The sequence below is a fragment of the Equus caballus genome, chromosome 15, assembly GCF_041296265.1.
Source record: "Equus caballus isolate H_3958 breed thoroughbred chromosome 15, TB-T2T, whole genome shotgun sequence".
NCBI lineage: Eukaryota > Metazoa > Chordata > Mammalia > Perissodactyla > Equidae > Equus > Equus caballus.
In genome coordinates this window covers 33,680,740-33,708,422 of record NC_091698.1, presented here as the reverse complement: position 1 = coordinate 33,708,422, position 27,683 = coordinate 33,680,740, and the positions used below count along the sequence as shown (strand labels likewise).

The 27,683-nt window shown below is 38.9% G+C and overlaps 1 protein-coding gene and 1 long non-coding RNA gene across 5 annotated transcripts in view; one reads left to right on the top strand and one right to left on the bottom strand.

Moving 5' to 3' along the window:
* Nucleotides 1–6,219: 6,219 nt before the first annotated feature.
* LOC111768050 (uncharacterized) lies at nucleotides 6,220–27,362 on the bottom strand. The gene is made up of 3 exons (XR_011426335.1): nucleotides 27,079–27,362; nucleotides 18,591–18,693; nucleotides 6,220–6,662 (listed from the first exon to the last, which is right to left on the bottom strand). It is a non-coding gene; the product is annotated as an uncharacterized lncRNA (long non-coding RNA).
* KDM3A (lysine demethylase 3A) overlaps nucleotides 27,316–27,683 on the top strand; it is a 50,132-nt gene continuing 49,764 nt past the window's right edge. The window contains exon 1 of one of the 4 annotated variants that reach the window (XM_023618770.2): nucleotides 27,316–27,631. The gene's annotated coding sequence lies outside the window, so the exon portion shown is untranslated. Of the gene's footprint in view, nucleotides 27,676–27,683 lie in introns of all 4 variants that reach the window. The other 3 variants (XM_023618771.2, XM_070236210.1, XM_070236211.1) reach the window with 3 other exon arrangements.

Here is a 27,683-nt window from a genome sequence, read left to right as displayed (position 1 = left end):
AAAAAAATGTTACTAGAGATAAAAAGAGGGCATTTAATACTGATAAAAGGGTCAGTCCATCAGGAAGATAAAACAACTATAAACATATACACACATAAAAACAGAGACCCAAAATACACTAAGCAAAAACCGACAGAAATAAAGAAATGGGAAATTGAACGATAATAGTTGGAGACTTCAATACTACCTACAATCATGGAAAGAACAACTAGACAGGAGATCAAGAAGGAAACAGAAGACATGAACAACACTAGAAATCTAAGAGGCAATTATATTACACAGGCAATTATATAACACTCCACCCAACAACACCATAATATACATCCTTCTCAAGAGCACATGGAACATTCTCCAGGAGAGACCTTATGCTACGCCAGCAAACAAACCCCAATACATTCAAAAGAAGAAACAGGGCCAGCCCCGGTGGCCTAGTGGTTAAGTTCCACGAGTTCCACTTTGGTAGCCCGGGTTTGGTTCCCAGGCAGTGGCTCACAGACAAAAAGAGGAAGATCAGCAGTGGATGTTAGCTCAGGGTGAATCTTCCTCAGCAAAGAAAAAGAAAGAAAGAAAGAAAAGTAAAAAAGAATAGAAATAATACAAAGTATATGTTCTCCTACTACAATGGAATAACATTAGAAATCAAAAACAGAAAGAAATTTGGGAAACTCATATGTGAAAATTAGAGAACTCATTGCTAAATAACTAATGGATCAAAGAAGAAATCAAAAGGGAAATCAGATGATACTTTGAGACAAATGAAAATGAAGACATGATATACCAAAACTTATGGGATGCAGCTAAAGTAGTGCTTAGAAGGAAATTTATAGCTGTAAACACCAATATTAAGAAAGAAAAAAGATCTCAAATCATAACCTCACTTTCCATCTTAAGACACTGAAAAAGGAAGAGCAGAGTAAACCCAAAGCAAGCAGGAGGAAGGAAATATTGAAGATTAGAGGAGAAATTAATAAAGTAAAGGACAGAAAAACAATATAGAAAATTAATTAAGCCAAAAGTTCATTCTATAAAAGCTCAACAAATTGACAAATCTTTAGTTATATTTATAAACAAAAAGGAGAGAGAGAAAAAAAAAGATTCATATTACTAGATTCCAAAATTAAAGAGGGGACATTATTACTCACCATAGAGAAATAAAAAGGATTATAAAGAAATATTATGAACAACTGTATGCCAATAAATTAAATGACTCAGATGAGATGGATAAATTTCTAGAAAGATACAAACTACCAAAACTGATTCAAGAAAAAATAGTCTGAATAGGCCTATAACAAGTAAAGAGATTGAATTCATAATAAAAAAACTACACACAAAGAAAAGCCCTGGCCCAGACAGCTTTTCTGCTAAATTCTACCAAACATTTAAAATAGAATTAATACCAACTCTTCACAAATTCTTCCAAAAAATATAAGAGGAGGGAACACTTCCCAACTCATTCTATGAGGCCACTATTAATCTGATACCAAAACCAGACAAAGATATCACAAGAAAAGAAAACTACACATCAATATCTCTTATGAACATGGACACAAAATTTCTCAACAAAATATTACTGGACAGAGTTCATCAACATATAAAAGGAACTATACATCATAAGCAAGTAGGATTTATTCCAGGAATGAAAAATTGGTTTAACATCCAAAAACCAATAATGTAATATATCATATTAACAAAACAAAACCCACATGATTGTCCCAATAGACACTGAAGTATTTGAGAAATTCCAACTCTTTCATGGTAAAAACACTAAATAAACTAGAAATAGAAGGAAACTTCCTCAATTTGATAAAGGATATCTACCCAAAAAACCTATTGATAACATCGTACTTAATGATGAAAGATGAGAGGCTTTCCTTCTAAGAAGCAAGATAAGGAAGTCCACTTTCACCACTTTTAGTCAGCATTGTTACTGGAGATTCTAATCAGGGCAATTAGGCAAGAAAAAGAAAGAAAATGCATCCAGATTGGAAAGAAAGTAAAATTGCTTCTATTTACAGATGACATGATCTTGTATATAGAAAATCCTGGGGCTGGCCCCGTGGCCAAGTGGTTAGGTTCGCGCACTCCGCCGCAGGCGGCCCAGTGTTTCGTTGGTTCGAATCCTGGGTGCGGACATGGCACTGCTCATCAGACCACGCTGAGGCAGCATCTCACATGCCACAACTAGAAGGACCCACAACGAAGAATATACAACTATGTACAGGGGGGCTTTGGGGAGAAAAAGGAAAAATAAAATCTTTAAAAAAAAAAAAAAAAGAAAAGAAAATCCTAAAGAATCCACTAAAAAAACTTTTAGAACTAATAGGCAAATTCAGCATGGATACAATATGTAAGAGTAGTATAAAAACTCAATTATATTTTTATATACTTGCAATGAACAATCCAAAAATGAAATTAAGAAAACAATTCCACTTACAATAGCATCAAAAAGAATAAAACAGATAGGGATACAGTTAACAAAAGAAGTGCAAAACTTGTACCCTAAAAACTACAAATACATTGTTGAAGGAAATCAAAGAAGATCTAAATAAGTGGAAAAACATCCCATGTTCATGGATTGGAAGACTTAATATTGCTAAGATGGCAATACTCCCTGAATGTATCTATAGATTCAACACAATCTCTATCAGAATCCTAGTGGACTTCTTTGTAGAAACTGACAAGCTGATTCTAAAACTCATATGAAATTGCAAGTGACTCAGAAGAGCCAAAACAATATTGAAAAAGAAGAACCATGTAGGAAGACTCAAACTTCCCAATCTCAAAACTTACTACAGAACAACAGCAATAAAAACAGTGTGGTATTGGCATATGGATAGACTCAGAGATTAATGAAATAGATTGAGAGTCCAGAAATAAAATTATGTGTCTATTGTCCACTGATTTTTAACAAGAATGCCAAGATCATTCAATGAGAAAAGAATAGTCTTTTCAACAAATGGTGCCAGAACAACGATACAGCCACAAGCAAAAGAATGAAGTTGTACCCTAACCTCACACACATACCAAAATTAACTCAAAATGGATCAAAAACCTAAATATAAGATCTAAAACTATAAAAATTTTAGAAAAGAAAGTAAGAGTAAATCTTCATGATCTTGGATTTGGCAGCAAATTCTTAATTATGACACCCAAAGTGTGAGCAATAAAAGAAAAAATAGGTAAATTGGACTTCACCAAGATTTAAAACTTTTGTGCTTCAAAGGACACCATCAAGAAAGTGAAAAGAAAACCCATAGAATGGGGGAAAATATTTGCAAGTCATATAGCTCATAAGGGACTTGTACTAGAAAGTACAAAGAATTCATACAACTCAATAAGAAAAAAGATGAATAATCCAATTATAAAATGGACAATACACATTTCTCCAAAGTGGATATACAAATGGCTAATGAGCACTTGGAAAGATGCCCAATATCATCAGTTATCAGGAAAACACAAATCAAAATCACAGTAAGATACCACTTTACATCCAGTAGGATGGCTACAATCAAAAAGTCAGAGAATAACAAGTGTTGTCAAGGATTCTGAGAAATCAGAACCCTCACACACTACTCGTGGGAATGTAAAATGGTACAGCCATTTTGAGACAAAGCCTGGCAGTTCCTCAAACAATTATACATAGAGTTACCATAGGACCCAGCAATTCTACGACTAGGTAGATATCCAACAGAAATAAAAACATATGTGTAGACAAAAACTTATATACAAATGTCACAGCAACACTATTTATAAAAGCCAGAAGGTGTAAACTAGCCAAATTTCTATTAATTGGTGAATGAATAAACAAAATGTGGTATATCCATACAATGGAGTATTATTCATCTACATAAAGGAATGAAGTACTAACACACGTTATTACATGGATGAATCTTGAAAACATTACGCTAAGTGAAAGAAGTCAGTCCAAAAGACCACACATTGTATGATTTCACTTATATGAAATATTCACAATAAGGAAATGTACAGAGACAGAAAGTAGATTAGTGATTGATTAAGGGGGGGGCGAGGATGGAGCATAGGGAGGTGACAGCTAAAGGGCAGGTTTCTTTTTGATGTGACTATTCTAAAATTGTGGTGATGGTCGCATATGTCTATGGACATACTAAAAACCGCTGAATTGTACGCTTTACATGGGTGAATTGTATGGTATGTGAATTATATCTCAATAAAGCTGTTTTGTTTTTACGTCAGCTCCCTGCCTCAAGGTGGTACAATTTATGCTGTAGAGCTGCCTGTATGATCAGGCTGCTCAGTGCACAGTGGACTCAAGGCAGCATTCCATTGAAAATAAAAGTGACAATGCCCTTAAAAACTGACCTTGGAAGTCACACTGTGTCACTTCTACAGCATTCAAAGTCAAAACAAGTCACAAGCCAGAAAAGTGTTTTTCCTTCTGGGTACATATTCCAGCACTCAAGCTCTTCCTGGGCTCTGAAAGTGTCCAGTCCTCCTGATACCAGCATAATCTGCAGGTCAAGACACTGAGACCCAATCCTTCTCCCATTCTTGGTTCTTAGGAGTCTGAGAAATATGGGGGAGCCACTTTTCTTGTTTTTGTTTTCGTTTTTGTTTTGCTTGTCAGTATGACTGGGAAGGCCACTGGCATTTAGTGCGCAGGAACAATCTATGCATCCAAGAACTACCCCACTCAAACGGTCAGTTGTACCCCTTTGAGAAAAAAAATCCTCCAGATTGTACCAAAAAAAAGTATACTAAGAAACTGAGAACACAATATTAAAATTCCAGAACACAGATTTCTGATCTTGCTTTAATATGTGGCTAAAGATGGACTTGGCTGGCACAGCAGATAGGCCACCTCACCCCAAACCTGTGTTGTTTTTTTTTTTTGGCTGAGGAATATTAGCCCTGAGCTAACATCAGTGCCAATCTTCCTTTACTTTATATGTAGGTTGCCACCACAGCAGGGCTGACAAGTGGTGTAGGTCTGCACCCAGGATCCAAACCTGCAAACCCAGGTTGCCAAAGTGGAGGACACCAAACTCAACCACTAAGCCACAGGGCCAGCCCCTCTAAACCTCCTTCTGGTGCCTCAAACCAGGTACCAGATAGCATGCTAAGGCAATATTCCCAGACTCCCAGCACAAGGTGGATATGGGCGGGCATGATGATTCTGTCTCTGGGGGGTCCTCCATTCTTCTCAGAACCCGCTTCATGGGCTAATCTCTGAATGGAACGTGGACTCCCAATCACCCTCCCTGGCCCAGGCCCCACAGAAGGGAGGCCCCTACACGAGGCAAGCTTTGCTCTACCTGCCCTCAGGCAGTCCTTCTCTGGCTTCAGTCTACATAGAGGTCAGCAACTTATTTCTATAAAAGGCCAGATAGTAAATATTTCAGGCTTTGTGGGCCATACCACCCCTGTCACAACCACTCAACTCTGCCGTTGTGGGGTGCAGGAGCAGCAACAGATAGTACGTAAACAAATGAGCATGGCCATGTTCCAATAAAACTCTCCTTATGGGTGCTGAAATTTGAATTGCATGTAATTTTCAAGTGTCATAAAAGGTTATTCTTCCTTTGATTTTTTTCAACCATTTAAAAATGGACAAGCCTCTTTTAGCTCATGGTTCTTGCATTTACTATGTATGTACCAGGCACTGTCTTAACAGTTTGTATTTTGTTCTTACAACAATGCTTTTAGATAAATACTATTATCATGCCCAATTTACAAACGAGAACACTTAGGCATAGAGATATTAAGTAACTCACTTCCTTGTCTTGTTCTGGAGTAGAACCAGAAGTCTGCCATGAATTCCAACAGGAAGAGAAATTCATGGGCATAAACACAGGGCCTTGAAGAAATCTCAAATGAGAGAAGGGTCATCCCAAAACCCAAAAAGACTGTGGAGAAGGAGGGTGAGGAGAAGAATTGAGGGCTGGGGAGAGAGTGGATCTGTAGGTTTTGAAGGAATGGGTATCCTGTCTTTTTGTCAGATCCCAAAAGATGCCTGTGTCTTTAACAGGCACGGAGGAGAGCAGCAGAGCCCCGCTCAGATGGCAGATGACCAGACAGGCTCCCTGCACACCCATTTCTTGGACCAGTGGAAGGTCCCCAAACCATGACACAACCTTACAGATGGGGAGCCCAGCCAGGACCCAAGTTAGCTTCTTCTGCGAGACCAGACACGAAACTGAAGGTGAGTTATACGAAGTGGAGAAGCTTAGATTCCTTACATACCTGTATTTATGGACTAAGAGTCACACCTACTTGCATGCTGAAGGCATTGTTTTCAGGAGCATAAGAACCAAGAACGTGAACATCAGCACAAAATAATCCCTCGTGCGCTCCCACCACTCGCCTCCATATGTAGTTCCGGTATTGCCTCCTTCCGGGCTTCCTCCTGACACACCGCGTCCCAAACTCGGAGTCTGTTAAAGCCACGGGCCTCAGCTGATGCACAGCGAGCTCTCTACGGCCAGAAAGGCATTCATTTCGGGAGGGTCGTTGGTTTCTCTTATTGCTATTTTTTTAATCTGTTGAGTAGTGCCCAGGAGCATGTGAAATCTATTAGGAGAAACCAGAGGGACAGCTGGAGCCAGAGCTGAAAAGAAATCTCCCCAGTTTATGGTGAGAGTTTTTGCTGAAGCTTTCAATCTCCCACCAACTTCTTGATAACCATTCTGAAAACAAACAGGAGAAAGTAGGAGTTAAGAATAGGAAGAAATAGATAAAACTATTAAGATGAAGTTATCTTTTTAAGAAGATAAAGGAATAAAATGAAAAGGAGAGGGAAAGAATTATGGTTCAAATGCATGAAATAAATTCAAAACAGACAAAGACAAGCTTAAGAATTCATGTGGTGAAATTAATGGCACAGCTTAAACAAAGTTTTTTAAAGGAATTTAAAATAATATAAAATATGAAAATGAATACTAACAAAAAGTACCAAATGACATTTAAGAATGGTCATAGAAAAACAAAATATTTTTTAAATTGCATAGAAAATAAAAGTTTAAAAAGGAAACATTTAAAACAAATATGAAAAGATTAAAAAGATAAAATTAGAAAACTGATAAAGACTTGAAAGGTGGAAAAGTAAGATAATACCATTTAAAATAATTCAAAGCAACATAAATCAGAATAAAAAAACATACTAAGACAATACAAAAGTACAAAGGTAAAAATATTTCAGGCTAAATTCTTAATAGGGAAAAAGATATTCATGAAAAATGTCAAGGGTGAGTGTTTAAGAAGGAATTTGGGGCTGAAGCAGCCCCACAAGGAGGTGAAAGGGAGTCCAGGGCGGGGTCAGAGAATGGGCGCAGGACGTCTGTCCTCTGCTGGGCAGCCCCCTGTGGGAGCCGCTGGAAGGCTGCTCCAGGGGAGGAACCACACTGCAATAATAAGCAGCTGGCAGCCAAATCTGTCCAACCAACTGGGCTGCCAGGAGGCCCCCCCCCAACCCCTTGCACATGTCCAGTCGCAGCTGCAGTAGTCACTAACGGTCCATGGCAGAGTCGGACAGCTTTTTCCACTGAGGGCCACAAACTGTGTAGGACAGGGGTAAATGGACACCCCAGCTTTGAAGACAGACCAACTCACCCTTCTTAGCTGTATGCTCTTAGGCAAGCTTCCTAACCTTTCCAAGCCTCAAGTTTCTCACGAGAAAAGTAGGAATAATATACCTAACTTATAAGGCTATTTGGAAGATTCCACAAGGTAAAGCTTACGAATTATGTTACAAGCAATCAGTAAAGGATAGCCTTTATTATTAACTCACTGGGGGAAACAAGTCCATTTCCATTACAGCTATACAGGAAAAAGAAAAACAATTTTAAGGTGTTAGGATTTTCTTGAGGGAGAACGAGAAAAGGTTCAAAAATGCCATCTTTTTTGGGGGCTTAAAATAACACATTTATTATCTTACAGTTCTGGATCTCAGAAGTCCTCAAATCAATGTGTCAGCAGAGCTAAATTCTTTCTGGAGGCTGTAGGAGAGAATCTGTTCACTCATCTTTTCCAGCTTCTAGAGGCTGCCTTCATTCCTTGGCTTGTGGCCCCTTCCTCCTCCATCTTCAAAATGAGCAGGATAGCATCTTCAAACCTCTCTCTCTCTCTGCCCCTCTCATTTCTGTCACTGTATCTTCTCTGACTCTCCTGCCCCTCTCTTATGTAAGGACTCTTGTGATTACATCAGGCCCACTTGGATAATCCAGGATAATCTCATCTTAAAATCCTTAATTTAATCATATCTTCAAAGTCTCTTTGCCATGTGAGGTAATATATTTGCAGGTCCTGGGGATTAGGACAGGGACATCTTTAGGAGGTCATTATTCCATTTACCATATCCCCTATAAGGATTAGTGTAGTATCCATGCTAAGGTGCCCTAACTCTTTAAGACTTAACTCTTACTATGGGCAAATTATTTGGATCTGCCTCGGGACCATCACACATGTCAGACCTCTGCAACTGAGAATGCTGCCCCTGACTTTCGACCTAACCAAGTGGCACCCAGCACTCAGCCCAGTGGCAAACAGAGAACCTTCCCCAAAAATGAGATGGAGGAGTGATGCCCAGTGGTTTGTGGCAAAAGCCAAGAGAACATTGTGCCCTGGGCATGTTATTGCCCCAGCTCTCCAGGAAGTCACAAGAAAGGCAAAACTGAGAGAAGAATCCATTGGAAAGAGGAAGAAAATTCAACTAGCTTCCTATACTTTCTCACCTCCATTTACATAGACTCTTGTGAGTGTGTGTGTGTGGTAAAATTCACATAGCAAACAATTCACCATCTTATCCATCTTAAAGTGTACAATTCAGTGGCATTAGTCCATTTACAATGCTGTTCAACATCACCACCATGTAGTTCCTGAACATTTTCATCACCACAAAAGAAAACCCATACCCATTCAGTAGTGACTCCCCATTTCCTCCTCCTCTAACCCCTGGCAACCACTAATCTACTTTCTGTCTCTATCGAATATTATATTCTAGATATTTCACATAAATGGAATACAACATATGGCCTTTTGTGTCTGGCTTCTTTCACTTAGCATGTTTTCAAGGTCCATCCGACAATTATGCCCTTGACATAGCTTATTAACCAGGAATGCACTCTCCCCTCCAATAAAGACAACCAAATAAACAGCAAGAAAATAAATCATCTTTATGAGCATGTGTTTATCCTGGGCTTCCAGTGAGATGTTTTAAAATAGATTTCAAACTCCCAGAAGGTTACTGATCTTTAAAATTCTACCTTTCATTATCAAGAAGGCATATACATCAGTAAGACAAGCACCAACTCGCTAACTGATCAGTGGACAAAGGATACGAATAAATAATTTTTAGAAAAAGGGTAAGAAATATTTAGCTTTACTAGTTAAAAAAAAAAAAAAGCAGATTTTAAACAACCAGAGTCAAATCTGGTTACTAGCAAATTAGCAAAATCAGAATTTGTAAATCTTATCCAATACTATCAAGGATGCATGGAAGGAATGCAAGTTGTCCCATTTTTTGGAAAGCATTTTGACAATATGTATCAAGAGTCTTTGAAATGATAATAATATTCCCACAATTGAGCATTTACCATGTGACAGGCCTCTTTTTTCAGGGTTTTTGGCCAGGTTTTCTGCAGTTAACAAGACACACATTTCTTCTCTCTCTGGTGTGTGAAATGGGGTGGAGATGGATAATAAACAGGTAAATGAATCAACAGGATAATTTCATGTATGATAAGTTCCAGAAATAAAGGTGTTTGTGGGGGCAAAGGGGAAAGGAGAGGCAGTGCAGAGAGAGGCTTGTCAGGGAAGGCCCCTTTAAAGAAATAAATACTGACTTGAGACCTACATGAGTAGGGGAAGCCAGTCTTGGGAAGATCTGGGAGAAGAAAGTTCCAGACTGGACTGCAAGTGGCATGGTCCTAGGTGGGAACCAGCCTAGTGAGTCTAGGAAGTGGCTGAAGACCTGTGTGGATGGTGCCAGGAGGTGGGAGAAGAGACCAGCGGGGTGGCAGGGCCAGTGGGAGATGATGTGCATGCCATGCTGAGAGTTTGGGTTTTGTTCTGAATACAATGGAAGTCACTGGAGAAGTCTAAACGGAGTAGTGCAAATTAGGAAGATCACTCTGTAACTCTGTATCTACTAACTTATAAGTACGTCCATGATATGGTGTTAGATGCAATCCTGTACTGAATTTTTTAGCATCCTGATGGAGTAGAGGCTTCAAACAGAAATAAGGTTGAATTATCGAAAAAGTTAATACCTGTTGCTCACCCGAGTTGCTGGATGCTGCAACTCCTGTGTTTGTATAAAGAGGCAATGTTACATATTCCCACAGGTGTAGTAACTGCAGCCAGACTGCCTAGGTTTGAGCCCCCAGAATCCCAGCAACCGTGCTTATTAGTGTTATGTCCTTAGGTGTGTGTATCAGTCAGGATAGGCTAGGTTACACTGTGGTAACAAAAGACCCCCAAGTCTCAATAGTTTACAGAAGCAAAGAGGTTTCTTTCTCCTTCATGCTACGCATTCATTGAGGAGTAAGCTGTGTCTCTATTCCATGTTGTTTTCATTTCAGGACCCATTCTGATGGAGCAGCCTCCATATGGAATATTGTTAGTCATTGTGGCAGAGGGAAAGGAAATGTGGAGAATCATGTGCTAATTCTTAAAGCTTCTACTTCAAAATGGTCCACTTCACTTCAGCCAACATATGTTCCTCCTGAGTTCAACAGTGTGAGAGTGTGGGCTTTCATAGAGGAAAGGGAAAGGGGAAAATTCAAGGAGAATGAAAGGGTTAAGTATTTCAAAATACTATGCTGTAAGTAAGAACAGAAAGCACATGCTTCTAAGGGTCATGCTAAGAGGATTCAGAACGTGAATCAATTATTTTGTGGTGATGTTAAACATACCACAATTGGTACCGTCAAGTTCAAATTCTCATAGAAGTAGATGTTGTGGTGAACCACAGAAGTAAATACAGTCACTTAGGGAATGCCACTCACAAAGAACATCTGTGAATAAGGCCACTGTGTGAAAATGGGGCGGTATGTCAGCATGGGTTACATCCCTGACTCTTCCCTTTCTCTCACACCTCACATCCAATCTGTCAGCAAAGCCTTCAAAATACTATACTCTGCCTCTCACCACTGTTACCCCCATCTAGCCACCTAACTGGACCCCCAACTTCTGCTTTGGCCCCAAGGAGGATCCTGGACAAACATATGACAGGTCATCTCTCTCTTAGTCTGAAAACCTTTTCACACAGATTAAAATTCAAAGTGCTTACAGTGCCTGCAAGGACTGATGCTGACCTTCTGTTACCTGATGGCCTCATTCCTCTTCACTCCCTCTTCTGCAGCTGCTCTGGCCTCTGTGGGAAACGCCGGGTACTCTCCCCACTTAGGGCACCGGCTGGTCCCTCTGCCAGGAACACACTTTCCCCAGTTACCTGCATGGCTTTTTTCCTCACATCCTTAGGGGTTTGCCCAGATGTCACCTTCTCTTTTAGGACCCTATTCTAGCTTTCTTTTCCTCCTCATCTCGTCACTATTGTGTAAGCTCCAGAGAGGCAAGATTTTTTTCTATTTTATTTATTACTACATCCCCAGTGCCTAGGAGAGAGCCTGGCACAGAATAGATGCTTGGAAAATCTGTTAAATGTTGAATGACTTAACTGTAGCTGGGATATACAAAATTAAGCTGTACGTGTCCTTAGACCAACTCACAACTGCACTAAACCAGCTTTCTTACCTGTCTCCTGTGTCATGGACAGTGTCACCATCCACCCCAGAAAACTGGGAGTCATCCTGGATTCCTCCTGTACTTTTAGCCCCTCTGTAAGTATCCCCAAGTCCTATTGATTATTCCTTATTGTTTACCAAACTCTTCCATTTCCCTCCACTTCCTTTCTCAATAACCTAGATCAAGCCATCATCATCTCCCATCTCACGTAAGAAAACAGTCTCCCGACTCATCTCCTTGCTGCTGCTCTCACCTCCTCCCATAGGATTTTGTAAATCATGACATAATTGGTCAAAGTGATCCTTTGAAACGCACATTTGCTTAAACTTGTTTAAATCCTTCAGTGGCTGCCCTTTATTCTCAGCATAAAGTCAAAACCCTTTGACTGACTTAAAAACTCCTTTCCATCTGGGCCTGGTATAACTCTTTAGGGTCCTTTCCCTGGGCCTTTGCACATGCTCTTTTCTTGGCATAAAACTCTCTCTCCATCCCTTCTCTGCCTGGCTAACAGCTGCAGTGTCACTTCTTCCTCAAGACTGGGGCTCCAACAGAACCCTGACTTCCCCATCATAGCATTCACCAGCTTCTCCGTTGACTATCCCCCTACCTCATACACCCACCCTAATCTGTGAGCCCTGAGAGCACGAGAATGAAGGCTTGGGGCTCAGCCCAGCCTGGGAGGGTCAGAGAGGTGGCGCTAGATCTGTGTCTCAAAGGTGAGCAGCAATTAGCCAGGCTTCGGGGAAGGAACGGGTATTCTGGGTTCTTGAATAGCATGAGCAAACTGACGAAATCAAGAAACACCAGAGTGAGGGTGAGGAACCACGATATGTTTCCGTTAATCAAGATTAATATGTGCAGGGCGGCAGCAAGCTGAGGGGAACTCAGAGGACTTCAAAAGCCATGGTAAGGGTCTTTGGTTTGTTCTTTCCAGACACTGAAAGATTTTTGCTACAGCCACTTCAGGAGGACCACTCTGGTGGGGTTGTATGGAGAGAAATTTTTTTTCAAAGACTTAATTTTTTTAGATCAGGTTTTTTTTAGGTTCACAGCAAAACTGAAAGGAAGGTATAGAGATTTCCCAAATACCCCCTGCCCCCAAACAGGCATGGCCTTCCCCCTTATCAGTATCCCCCACCAGAGTTGTACGTTTGTTACAACTGACAAACCTACATTGGCACATCATAATCACCCACAGTCCATAGTTCACATTAAGATTCACTCTCGGAGTTCACATTTTATGTGTAATGTATACGACATTGTATAATGACATGTATCCATCACTACAGTATTGTACAGAGTATTTTCACTGCCCTAAAAATCCTCTATACTCTGCCTATTCATCCCTCTCCCTGCCTCCCTAAACCTCTGGCAACCACTAATCTTTCTACTGTCTCATGGTTTTGCCTTTTCCAGAATGACATACAGACGGAATCATATAGTATGTAGGCTTTTTGGATTGGCTTCTTTCATTTAGTAATATGCAGTTAAGGTTCCTTAATGTCTTTCCATGGCTTGATAGCTCATTCCTTTTTAAGCACTGAATATTAGTCCATTGTTTGGACATACACAGTTTATTTATCCACTCAAGTAGTGAAGGACATCTTGGTTGCTTTCAAGTTTTGGCACTTATGAGTGAAACTGCTATAAACCTCTGTGTACAGGTTTTCATGTGGACCTAATTTTCAACCCCTTTGGGAAGTACCAAGGAAGGTGATCGCTGGATTGTATGGTAAGAGTATATTTAGTTTTGTAAAAAACTGCCCAACTGTCTTCAAAAGTGGCGGTACCATTTTGTATTCCCACCAGCAATGAATGAGAGTTCCTGTTGTTCCACATCTTTGCCAGCCACATTTGACATTTTGGTGTTGTCAGTGGTTTGGATTTTGGCCATTCTAATAGTTGTATAACAGTATGAAAGTTGGTTTTTAGGATGCCACATGGTAGGTAAGTGGACCAGTGAGGGGATTTCACTTTTCTAGAGCCACATCATGGCAGCTATGTCCTCAAATCTGCCTCATTATTGGTACTAAAAGCCAAGATAGCTGTTAAGTCAAACAATGAAGCCAACAATATGCTTGAGTTTTTTTGGAGGTGAGAAAATGTTCATAATAATTTTTCTGTCAGAAAAAATATTTAAGGTAGTCTACTAAATAGTTCACCTTTCATGACACTTCCTCAACTTTCCAAGGTTAGGTATTACTCCACAGCTCTTGTTAAACCAGGAACTCCAAGGATGAAGCTCATGTTTCCCCAAATATGGAATGGATAAAAACAGTCAACTTAGCAGAACTTTGTGATGAGAAATAAGGGGGGTACCTCTCTCACTTTAGGCAAATGAGATGGAATTCTGAAAGACTTTCAGGCTCTAAAAAACATCACTGAAGGTGAAGACTTTTCATTCAATCTCAATTTTCTTAACCCCTTGATCTCACCAATTCAACTGTGAGCCCCTGGATAGTTATAAAGGTATGATTTATATATGCTGTTACTTATATACAATGTTTCATATTCCACAATGCAAACCATGTCTTCCTTGATATATTAGAAGGATAATTTTCCTCCATATTCTTCAAAAGAAAGTGCTATGATACTATGCTATTTTAAAATTAATTTTATAAATACTGTGGTGGAATATGTATGCATAAAAATATTCATAACTAAACATCTCTTCTTTCATAAAAATAACATTATATATATAACGTTATTTTCATGAAATTTGAATATTTATATTTCATGAATATATATATTATGTATATAATATATATCACTTTATCTTGCCCTCATAAACAACCCTGTGTGGTAGGCAGTACTGGAGCAATTTTATCTGCGAGGAAATTGAGCCCCATAGAGATTAAACAATGTATCCAGTCATCCAGTAAGTGATGGGACCAGAGCACAAACCAGGGCTCATAAGTCAAAGCCCTGTTCTTTCCGCTGTACAACTACCTCTCCTTGTGTCTGTTGTTCTACCAGAGCAATTGAAAACCTCCAGCAACACTGTTAATAACACAAGAAACAACCCCTCACCCCCAGGAAAGCTCTTAGAGGCTAAAGGGGCTCTGTGGGAGAGGTACCTGAAGACAAAAGTAGAGATGCCAGGCGGGTAGAACCCAGAAGCATAGCTGATTAGTTGTGGATATTTTGTCATACAGATGGAAAATCTTTGTAGACTCTTTGAAACAACTCCCACGTTCTACTGGTACAGCCTACATCTAAGCAGAGCCATTGAGTTGGATTTATGTTTATTTCACAGGGCATCAGCATTTCATTGGTCTGTTTTAATGTTTATTTTAGTTCTGGAAGCTCTTAGATACTTGATTAGAAGACAGAGGTGCAAAAATATAAAATAAGTTACTTGAAAATCATTCTAAGTTTTCTTTTAGTACTTTTACAGTTTTATTTTTTCCTGCTTAGATCTTTGACTTTCTGGGGTAATGTGTGAGGAAGGGATTCAACTTTATCTTTTTTCAGATGACTATCCAGTTTTTGATGTGGGATCATTTTTCCTATTTGTGGCCACTCAGTGTGATTTGAACCTCATTTCTATGCTCGGGGATGTTATGTGTCCTGCCTCCTCAAGGTATGAGCCAAAACTCAATTCCCTAGCTTATCTGGTGGCTAGAAGTGAGGCACATGACCTAGACTTCATCAACCAGGCATGCACAAGTGAGGTCTTGATTTGGAAGAAATCATCATGAGGAGACAGCTACTACCCGAATGTAGTATGTGAAGAGGGTGATGAAACACATCACAGAGACATGGAGAAGTCAATAGCAGCAGAGCACATTTATAGTATAAAGTGTGGTGCCAGTATCAGAAATGGTGCAGTCACTCCTTTGAGCAGTTGGACAGGCTAATTTAATTTCCAAATGCTTCACCTCAAAGCCTAACCCTCTGACCCTTCTGGAAAAATTTTAATCTACTTAATGTTGCTTAATACATTCCTTTTCTGTTAAAACTGTCTCAATTGGATTCTATAATTGCAAATTGGAAGCCTGATTACTACATGTGCTGACACCATTTATTGAATAATTCATCTTTTCCTTTACTGATCTGAACTGTACCTTTGGTAAAATTATGTTTCTGGAAAGATGGAACATCAGGGACCAGATTTACCCCTCTGTGTGAAACGAATTTAAAAAAAGAAAAGATATTTGAAACAACTGGTCACAGACATAACATTAGGTGGTACAAGACTGTGACCCCTGAGAGAGGAAAAACATGAGTCCCACCATTGCCCCAGCTTACTTTCTTGAGAGGGTTTTCAGGCCACTGTGCAGGGAGTGGGGACCCAGGCAGAGTCTGGAGCTCCCCTTGAGTTGAACATATAGAGTTGAGACAGACAGAGTTGAGGCCAAGGCAGCTAGAATTCACAAGGCAGAGTACCAGGGGGAAAAAGCTGCAGGAAAAGTTCTGGATAACTGTAAAAGGTCCACCTTGAGTGGTTAGCTGAATGCTAATCAGAGCATATTAGTAAGTAAACTACCCAAAGCTAGGGAAATAACTGTGTTACAGGAACACAATCACCAGCACTCACAGAGAGTCAGGAATAGTTGTGGTTGTACGAGGCAGAGTAGAATGCACCATAGTTCATGGGGCTTTGGGTAGAACAAGCCTTAGATTAATGGCCTCAATAGTGTGGTAAAATTATCCCTAGTGTAAGGGCTGCTTGTTCCACTTAACAAAGTCCAAAAGCAAGCCTCAAAAGGATTGAACTGTTTTTAAGTAACTGTATTCCATAACAAAGCTCAGTAATAGTTATAGGAATACAAAAACATCCAGCACCTAGCAGAGCAAAATTCACAATGTCTGGCATCTGATTGAAAGCTACCAGACATACTACCCATAATGAGAAGAAAAACCAGTCAACTGAAATATACTCAGGTATGTCAGAGTGACATTAAATTAGTTACAGAATTAGTAACATTAAATAACATTAAAACAATTATCATCAATATATCCCATCTGATCAGGAAGGTAGAAGAAAGCAGGAACATGAGAAGGAGAGACATGGAAAATATACAAAAGACCCAAACTAAACTTCTAGAGATAATAAAAGCCAATGTCTAAAATGAAAATACCATGGAAGAGAATAACATCAGATTAGACACAGCAGAAGAAAAAATTAGTAACCTTGTAGACATAGCAACAAAAATTATCCAAAATAAAACACACAGAGTAAGAAGACTGAAAAACAATTTAACAGAGCTTCACAGGGCTGTGGGACAACTTCAGGTGATCTAATATAAGTGTAATTAGAGCATCAGAAGGAGAGAAGATAGAGAGGAAAACAAAAAATATTTGAAAGAATGACAAAATAATTTTTTCAAGTAATTTTAAAGTTATAAACCTACAGACCCAAGAAGCTCAACAATTTCAAGCATAAGAACATGAAGAAAACGACCTCAAGGCACGTCATAATCAAATTACTTAAGCTTACCAGCACACCACACTACAAGAAATGTTGAAGGAAGACCTATAGGCAGAAGGAAAATGATACCAGATGGAAGTCTGGATCAATATAAAGGAATGAAAAACCCTAGAAATAGTAATTACATGGGTAAAAATACAAGACTTTTTTCTTATCATCTTAATCTCTTTAATAGATAATTGACTTTAAGCAAAAAGAAAAATGTATTTTGGGGTTTATGATATATGTAAAGGTAAAATGCCTGAAAATCAAAATATCATAAAGGACTAAAAATGGGAGATTAGGGAAGTTTAAACCTCTGTTCCTCTTTTAAAGCAATGATTAAGTTGGCAAAAACTGTCTGAATCAATTTTTACAGAATATAAAACAAAATAAAACTGGAACATAAGAAAAACTTATAACAACCAGGGGAATGCTAAGTGAATAAAAAAGCTGCTAAATTTTTGTAATAGAGAAAAATTGTTGTAATAGAGAATTGTGGCATTTTAACTTACCTGTCTACCACCCTCCATCCCCCAGATAAGCAGCAGCCACAAAATAAGTCTCAATAAACTTCAGAAGTTTGAAACCATACAAAGTATCTATTTTGACTGCAACAGAATAAAACTATAAATCATTACCAGAAGGAAAACAGGAAAATTCACAGAGCAGAAATTAAACAATACTCTTAAACAATTAATGAGTCAAAGAAGAAATCACAAGAGAAATTAGAAAATATCTTGAGACAAATGAAAACAAAAATGCAACATAACAAAACTTATGGGACGCAGCAAAAACAGTGCTCAGAGGGAAATAAAAGATCTCAAATCAATAACTTAACTATATACCTTAAGAAACTAGGAAAAGGAGCATAAGGTAAATCGGAAGTTAGGAGAAGGAAGGAAATAATAAAGATTGGAGATAAATGAAATAGACATTAGAAAAACAATTGAGAGAATTAATGACCCCAAAAGTTGGTTCTTTGAAAAATATCATCAAAACTGACAAACTTTTAACTAGATTGACCAAGAAAAAAAGACTCAGTTAATAAAATTAGAAATAAAAGTGGGGCTATTTCTACCAATCTTGTAGAAATAAAAAGTATTATAAGAGAATACTATGAACAATTGTACACCAACAAATTTGATAACCTACATGAAATGGACAAATTCCCAGAAACACACAAACCACTAAAACTGACTGAAGAAAAAATAGAAAGTCTGAACAGACCTATAAAGAGTAAAGAGATTCAATTAGTAATCAAAAACCTCCCAGTGAAGAAAACCCCAGGACCAAATGGCTTCACTGGTGAATTATACCTGTTCCCTTAGGCATATTGTCCTGTCTTGTCCCTTTTTTCTTTCTGTGTATTTGTGCCCTGTCTCTGAATGCCAAGCTTCTCTGATTTTTCCTATTGTGTGTATGTGCCCAGAATTTTCTGTGGTTATGCTCTGCTCACCTACTAAGTTCGCCTGGCACATTTGCTGATCTCACAGGTCTGCCTGGTATCTCTGGTTCCTCTCAGCCATGCCTGGTCATATCCGTTATGCTGAAAATGGACCCTAGACATAATAGAGAAAAAGGCAAGGATCAGGTAATCTGGGGAAGACTATGTAAAGAAGGAAGTTGCTTCAGAATATACAGGTCAGGGGAATCAGAAAGAAACAGGCAAGCAATAGATTAAAACTGTTCAGGGTCAGCTCAATACTTATTGAGCAACTGCTATGTGCTAGTAACTTAGATTCAAAGAAAAATAAGATAGGATTGAAAAAACCCAGGCATAATCTTAGAATGAGAAGGTAGGCAAGCCTAGTTCAGCTACAGGGAACACATAAAGATTGAGGTCAAGGCTGAGTCAAAGGCAAGTTCATCAGGGATCATGGTCATCCAAGGGCCAAAAGTTTCAAACCGTGGATCAGAGTCAGCCCAGCTGCTATCAAAAGAGTAATCAAAGCAGGGGCTGGCCCTGTGGCCGAGTGATTAAGTTTGCGTGCTCCGCTGCAGGCGGCCCAGTGTTTCGTTGATTCAAATCCTGGGCACGGACATGGCACTGCTCATCAAACCATGCTGAGGCAGCGTCCCACATGCCACAACTAGAAGGACCTACAATGAAGAATATACAACTATGTACCAGGGGGCTTTGGGGAGAAAAAGGAAAAAATAAAATCTTTAAAAGAAAAAAAAAGAGTAATCAAAGCAAACCAGATTAACTCCTGCTTCTGCTTCAGATGCAGAAAGCTTCAAGAGACTGTTGCTCTCCCTGTAATGATAAGAATGAACTGGGTAATCTACATAATCATAGTTATTTAAGTCTATTAGAAGCTCTTATGGAAATCTAATGAACGAAAATCCAAGAAATGATAAGCGCTCTTAGGAGAGAAGGCACCCCTGGCTGATTTCATTCTTGGCAGAGCAGCAGGAGGAAGTATCCATAGATTTAGGCAAGAAGAAAACAGCCGATGTTTTAATGCAACTTCAAAGGCAGGATGTGGTCTAGAATGACAGTTTAGAGTTCCTGCATGGCGAAAACACAGGGGAGTCTGAATTAAACTGCCAACTCTTTTCCATAGAGCTTTCACTGAGCGCTCACAAGAAAATTTAGGGCAGGAAATCTGAGAGAGACACCTTCTGAGGCACAGAGGTGCCAGGCCTCTTGAAGTGTGAGGGTGAAGCGAGAGAATGGAGAAGCACTCTGGGCCTTACACTGAGTATAAGGGAGTGGTTACCTACCACTGGAGGAGAGACAGGTAAGCCGAGAGAGAATCCCCATGAAGAAATCCCACAAGCACTCCAGGCCTTACACAGAGTATCAGGCAGCAACCATCTCCTGCTTGGTGGAGGGGCAGGAGAGTTCTGAGAGATCTCTGAGGTGCAGTCACATAGGACCTGCTGACATCTATGGATAGGTTGAGAGAAGGAAGACAAACCTTCCAGGCACTCAGAGCCCAAGTCCTGTTAAAAGAAAGGCTCTGATACCACAAGGCTAGGACTAGCGTGAGACAAATGAAACAAATAGGAAACTTGCCTTTGGTACAAAAAAGGAGTGCTAAAGAACTCAATAACTATGATAAATAATATTTTAATGCAACATTTAAAAAATCAAAGTTTATGCAAAAAAATCCATGATGAGCAAAATCTCAAAATTTTAGATAAAGACAGAAATAGTACTACTGATTTTCCTTCTACCTCCGGCTGCAATATGGCTCAGCATAGCACTTACTGATCCTATCTCTTTTTGTACCTCAGCAAATGCTTCAGTTGCCTCACCTTAGTCGTGGCTTTGACCTGCTCTCAAATATTTCAAAGTGTGTAATAAGCTGAATCTAACTAAGAAACACAAAGCCAGATCAATCGGGATAGACTATATTATTCCAATCCCCCATGCTACAGCTTGACAGAAGAAGAGCTATGCCCTTTTCTGAGCATGAATACTATTTACCCCAGGTTCTTCTGTTATTTGACACATTATATCTGTCATTTAATAAAAAAAAAATCAAGGCTTTTTTTAAAAAGCAAGAAAACTAAATCCATTGTCAAGAGAGAAAACAACCAGTAGGACCAGACACAGAGCTGTCCCATATGTTAGCATAATCACACTCTATATTTTACAATAACTATGATAAATATATAAAAGATTTAGTGGACAAAGTGGACAATAGATGGGAAATTTTCCTGGAGAGAGGAAAACTATTAAAAAGGGCCAATGCTAGAAATAAAAAAAACCCCACATGATATAAGAGATAAAGAATTCTTTTAAAGAGCAGGTTAGGCACAGGCATCAACCAACGTGAAGACAAGTCACTAGAAATTACCCAAACCAAGATATAAAAAGGAAAAAGAGCTAAAAAAAAAAAGACTAAAGTATCTGAGTTGTGTGGAACAATATTAAACAGTTTAATATATGTGTGAATGAATAAGGAGAAGAAAGACAGAATGGAACAGAAAACATTTGAAGTGATAATGGCTGAGAATTTTTCTAAAATTAATTAATTACACTAGCCCATAGATCTAAGTTTAGTAAACCTACAGCAGGTTAAATCCAAAGAAAACCACATCTAGGCACATCAGAGTCAAATGGCTGAAAACCAAAGGTAAAGACAATATTTTGAAAGCAGAGACTAAAGGATACATTACCTACAGGGGAACAATGATAAGAATAATGTCTGCCTTCTCATCAGGAATAACAGAGACCAAAAGATAATGTATCGGTATCTTTAAAGGTAAAAGGAAAAAAATCCCCATCAATCTAGAATTCTATATCTAGCAAAAATATCCTTCAAAAATGAAGGTGAAATTAAGACTTTTTCAACAGACAAAAGCCAAAAGATTTATTGCCAGCAGATCCATGCTACAAGATCCACTAAAAGAAGTTCATCAGTATAAAAGAAGGGCTGACTTCTACCTGAAAGCTGCAACAACGAATGGTTTAGATATATTTATAATAAATTGAATTAAACTTTTTCTATAAAAAGAAAACTTAAGATCACTTATTTGAAGACAAATATGAAGTCTCACCTTCCAATTTGCTTTCTCATTAGTTTCTTCCAAAATACGGTCTTAAAGCTATCATTGACATTTTTCTCATAATAAACCCTCTCAGGACACCATGTGGCCAGTGTAAGTACAAAGGGAGAGGAAGACATATTTAAGAGCTTTACTATCACTATAACCATTCCTAGTTGAATGTTGTTCTCTTCTTGTTCCATTGTCAAAACACAAATCAGCACTGATATTCAGTTTTGAATATTTTAAAATGTAGTATTACTTGGGAAAAGTATTTTTCACACATTTGTGTATGTATTGTGTATATGCCTCAAGTTAAATTGATGGCTTTGATGTATGCTCAAAAGCAGGGTGAATAACACAAAAATTAATAATATCCTTAGTTATAATCATAATGGGATAAGTCCTGACATTGGTGCTAAGTGCCATTTTGTATTTTTCCCCTTACGTGCTCTGTACTGTATAACTAGCTCCTCAAATCATAGAGCTGCTCTTAAAAATGAAAAAGAGAAACAGCTTGACATTTTGTACATATTTTCTTTTTCTTGATCAAATCACACACATGGAAACATGTAATGCAACTGAGTGGAATATATATCCAAGTCTTGGCTTAGTGTTATCAATGGGCAGAATTGCACCATGAGCATTATCAGATTACTCCTTTTATTGGCCCTTATGCCATATAAATTACTGAATAAATTGTTAATCCATTTAAAAACGTTCATTAGGCTGAAGGGAAATTATATTGGATGGAAATACGGCTTTGTAGGAAGGAAGGAAGAATAGCAGAAAGCGTTAAAATGTTGAAACATATAAGTGCAGAGCAGATAAACAGAAATCAAACACTAAGAGAGTAGACTTAAACTCAAATATATTTCTAATAGCCAAGAACTGAAAACAGTTCAGGTCTCCATCAACAGAGCAGGGATATACAAACTATGGCATATTCAGACAATGAAATACTACCTAGCGATGAAAGGGAATACACATCTTGCAGAAGTAATCACATGAATGAATCTCGGAAACGTGCTGAGTAAAGGAAGCTAGATACCAGAGATGTGGCGTACTGTATTATGTCATTTAGATAAAATCCAAGAACAGGCAAAGCCAAGTTATGGTGATAAAAATCACTATAGGTGATGGAAATCACCATAGAAAGGTTACTCTGGGCAGGGGTACTGACTAGGAAAAAGCACTTAGAAACGTACAGTGGTGATGGAATGTTCTCTATCAGGGTTTGGAAAACTTTTCTGTAAGGGAATGGAGAGTAATTATTTTCGGCTTCAAGGGTCACACAGTCTCTGCAAGTACTCAACTTTACCAATATGGCATGAAATTAGACACAGATAAAACACAAACAAATGGGTGTGGCTGTTTTAATTTTATTTATAGACAATGAAATTTGAATTTTGTATAATTTTTATGGTCACAAAAGTATTATTACTATTCTAGGTGGTTGTTTTTTTTAAACCTTTAGTGTGTGGTTGTGTATCCTAGCTGTTACTTTAATTCTCTATGTGAGCCGCCACCACAGTATGACAACTGAAAGACAGGTGGTGTGGTTCCATGACCAGGAAACGAACCTGGGCTGTGGTGGTGAGAGTGCCAAATCTTAACCATTAGACTGCCAGGGTTGGCTTAATCTAGGGTTTTTTTAAACGTTAAAAAAATGTAAAAACCATTCTTCACAGGCTGTAGGAAATTAGGCAGTGAGTCAGATTTGGCCTCTGGGCTGTAGTTGGTTGACTCCTGTTCTTTCTATATCTTGATAGGGGTGTGGGTTATATGGATGTATGAATTTGTAAAACTGATGAAATTGTTCTCATAAGATCTGCACATTTCTCTGGATGTAAATTATTCCTCAACAGAAAAAGTCTTTAAAAATAAAAAAAGGCAAGAAGCTTAGCACTGATGCTTTGCTTGCCTCATTAACTGTCACAGGTGCACTGCACTAACAGAAATAGCATAAGACATTTAAATTTTCACACAAAACACCATTGCTATGCTGTTTAACAGAAGCAGTTTTAGACAGAAAATATTGTATTCTAATTATTTTGCAGTTGAGGAATAAAGGTCCAAACAGATTTCCAAATTTCTAGTTGCTAACTTTCTTAAAGGCTTTTGGAAACTTCTCATGTCCCTTGGGGTAAAAGTCAACTATGCTAGTTAGTGGCAGGATTTTGACTGGAATGTGTATTCTGGCACTTGGATAATAGTTTTTTTTTTTTTTTTTTTCCATTTTCTCCCCAAAGCCCTCCAGTACATAGCTGTATATTCTTCATTGTGGGTCCTTCTAGTTGTGGCATGTGGCACGCTGCCTCAGCGAGGTTTGATGAGCAGTGCCATATCCGCGCCCAGGATTCGAACCAACGAATCACTGGGCCGCCTGCAGCGGGAGTGCGCGAACTTAACCACTTGGCCACGGGGCCAGCCCTGGATAATAGTTTTTACTAACCAGAAGTGATTTCTGGCAAAACCTCCAAGCTAAAACATACTGGGTGGAATTGCTGATATATTGCTGTTCACTCCTTCAACTGCCTTGACCTCAGTGTATCCTTTGATCTCTCTGAATAGTCCTCCAAGTTGAAATTCTCTCTTGCCTTGTTTCCAGGATGCATCTCTGCTAGTTCTCCTCCTGCTTCTAAGATCTTTCTTGGTCTTTTCAGTGTCCTTTGATGGTTCCTGCACGAACAGTCTCCTCACCCTCCTCAGGCTCAGATACCCCGTTCCAGGCTTTTCCCACACGTGAGTATCTCTTCATCCTGATTGGACCCTAACATACCACACTAGGCTGCCTCCATTCACAGATGCCATCCTCATCTCACTTGGGATCTAGATATCCCATGCTGGGTTGACCTTCTGTGTATCTACTCTTCTCACCCCACTTGGGCTCTGACTCCCCATGCCAGGCTACTACTACTTACTTTTTTGAGCTCAAACATTCTGTGCCAGGCAGCCTCTCCTTATGAAAACCCTCCTTGCTCTGCATTCCTAATGGCTTTAGGACTAAAATGTTTGGAAAGAGGACGGGGAAGAGGAGGAGGAAGGAAAGGGGAAGGAATCTTAAAATATTTTACTAGATTTTTTATAGTTAGCTCTTTGATCCATCTGGAACTTATTTTTGTGAATGTTGATGTAGGGATCTGACTTCGTTATTTTTTCCTAATGAATAACCAATAGACCCCAAAGCATATATTGAATAGTTTATTATTAGTACTCATTTGTAATGGTGTGTTAATCATAAACTAATTTTTCATATATACATGGGTCTGTTTCTGTGTTCTCTTAACTTTTTATATATTTCTATTTTGATTCTTTCATTCATTGAAATTGTAGTTTAATTAGAGGAGAAACGATATCTTTACTTTATCAAGTCATATAAGGAGATGGAATTTTTCAAATCTTTTATGCATGTCAGTAAAGCCTTATAGTTTTCTTCATATAGGTTTTGTTTATTTCATGTTATGTTTTTTCTTAGATATTCCATAGTTTTCATGATCATAATGGTTTCTTTTTTCTATTATATGTTCTAATTGATGCTTGTTAAGGAATAGGAATTATTTTGATTTTTGTTCATGGATCTTCTATTGCACCAACTTCTTGCCTCTTGTATTAGTTCTAATAAGTTGTCATTAATGCTCTTGAGTGTTAATGTAGTAGACTCCATCTATAGGATTTTAAAATTAACTTTAAATTTCAAGTTACACATGAATACATTTGACTTATAAAAATGAGAGAATTACAAATACTAAATTGCCTTTAACCAATTCTCCCAATTCTAGTGTGCACCCCCAATACCAGCAACTATCGTTATGAGTTTTAATACATATATTTCATAGAACACATACAGTGTTACTTTTGTGTGTATATTTTTAAATAGTACCAAATGCAACTTTCTTTTTTCATTGAAAATGTTTTGCTCAACAAACATGGTGACTATTTTAAAACTATACTGCTGCATTTAACTTGTTGATATTTTACATAAGAATTTTCCATCTATATTTATAAGCATGACTGAACTACAGCCATCCTTTCTTGCAGTCTCCTCATTCATATTTGGGAGAACTTGTCCCTAGTGATTGCCTTTCAAATTAGTAGTTAATTATGTAATCTAAGTCCTTCATACCCTCACTTGTTTTAAAAATCTGAGGTGCCTATTTCTGAGATAGATGTATTTATATCTTCTACTCTGACTACAAACTGCCAAATGTTTTTGTAGTTCTTACAGTTTAGTCTTAACTTAGGCTAGGGTACCTTTCCAGAGTCACAATAGTTCAAGAATATATATTATCTCTATGGACTTTATCCTTCATTAATATAAAATCCTTTTCTCTTTTGATGTTTTTGCTTTTAATTATGTTGATATTGCTATACTGCATTCCTTCAATTACCATTTGATTAGTAAATCTTTTAACTCAATATTTAAAAGCTTCCTCTGCTGTTGTTGGAGTTTGCTTGTGGTCAACTTATAGCTGGATTTTGTTTTTAATTTGTCTTTTTAACTTATGAGTAAAATTAACCCATTTATATTTATTGTAAATATTCATATTTGGACTTACTTTTCTCATTTTATTTTTTCTATTTACCATACCTTCATCTAGTTTTTCTCTTCTTGTTTCCATTTCTGACTTTTGTTGGACTGTATATGTTTTCTTTGTTTCATTTCCCCCCTTTTAATGGTCTGCAAATTATAAATCCAATTTAATTCTTCAGTGTTTATCCTTAATTTTAAAATTTATTTAATGTCACATATTCAAAATATATATTTTTAAAATCAACACCTGGAGATATCTTGCATCTATAATCCCTTGAATAGTTTCTGAACTTTTTCTGACGCTGTTTTCACACTTGTAAAATTGGGAGCATAAGTTCTTCACTCATTATCTTAATGATTAAATGTGATGCCATGTCAAGCACCAGCCTTTATGAAATAAGAAGTCTTGAAGTCCTTCATTCCATTTCTTCTTCACTCAACCAAAAAACTTCAGGTCTCAAGCACACAATCACCTCTTATCTCCTTTGTCCTTCAAAGTCACCTCCTCTTTGATATTTCTTGCATCATTATGGCCTTCCTCTAGTCTTTCAATTTCTTTGTAAGTCTCAAAGTATCTTCTCATCCACCCTTTATAAAGCAAAATCACATTCTGTATTGTACTGAATGGGCTCTTTTGCTCCAGATTTAATAAACGTCATTTCCCAATGACCCCATGCCTTTCTTCATTTTTCCTTCAAAATGGCGGAGTTTAGACGTTCCATGATCAGCACCACGTGCGCCTGCGCCTCCCGCGGCCATTTCGCCCAGCAGCCCAAGCTCCAGCCCCCTGCTCCGCGAGGCGCCTGCGCACGAGCCTCTAGAGCACTGTCGCTCCTCCCTCTAGCTGAGTACGCTTGAAACCGCACGTTCCCGTCTCTTCCCTCCCCCACCGACTCTGCGCCGCTCTCACCCCTTTCCTGTGAGATTCTTCCGCCAAGTGGAAGGCTCATCTTCGGTCGACAGCCTACGCACTTGAAGAGCAATCCAATAGGCACTTCCAGCCCTGGCGTTCGCCATTCAGTCTTATCTGTGCACCACTGCAGTTTTCCTCTGGGCCCTAAAGTTGATAACCGATTTCGCGGGACTTTTTTGCATACCGTGAGGCAACAAATGGAAAGAATGGCTGTGGCGGAGGGATCTCTCGCTTACGCTCTGTGTACTTTAACCTAATGGGGGTCGTCCGGGAGTCGGAAGGGGGAGGGGAAAGGGAGGAGGCAGCCAAGGAATTGTTTTTTTCTCTCGCCCCGCCCTCGCCAGCCTGGCCAATGGCGACAGGCTATTTCCCCACGAGCCTCGCCCCCCTCCTTGGACTCAGCCAATGAGCGGCGGAAGCGGCTCCGAGGGGGCGGGCCCGGGAGGCTGTGCGTGTCTTGTGAGAGCTCTTGAACCAAGTCAGAGCTAGAGTCGGCTGGGCGGCTGAAAACGGCGGCCGCCGCCGGTGACTCAGGGAGGCGGGAGGCGGGGTAAGAGCGCCGAGGCCTCGGCTGAGGGGAGAGGAGGAAGAAAGGTGAAGGC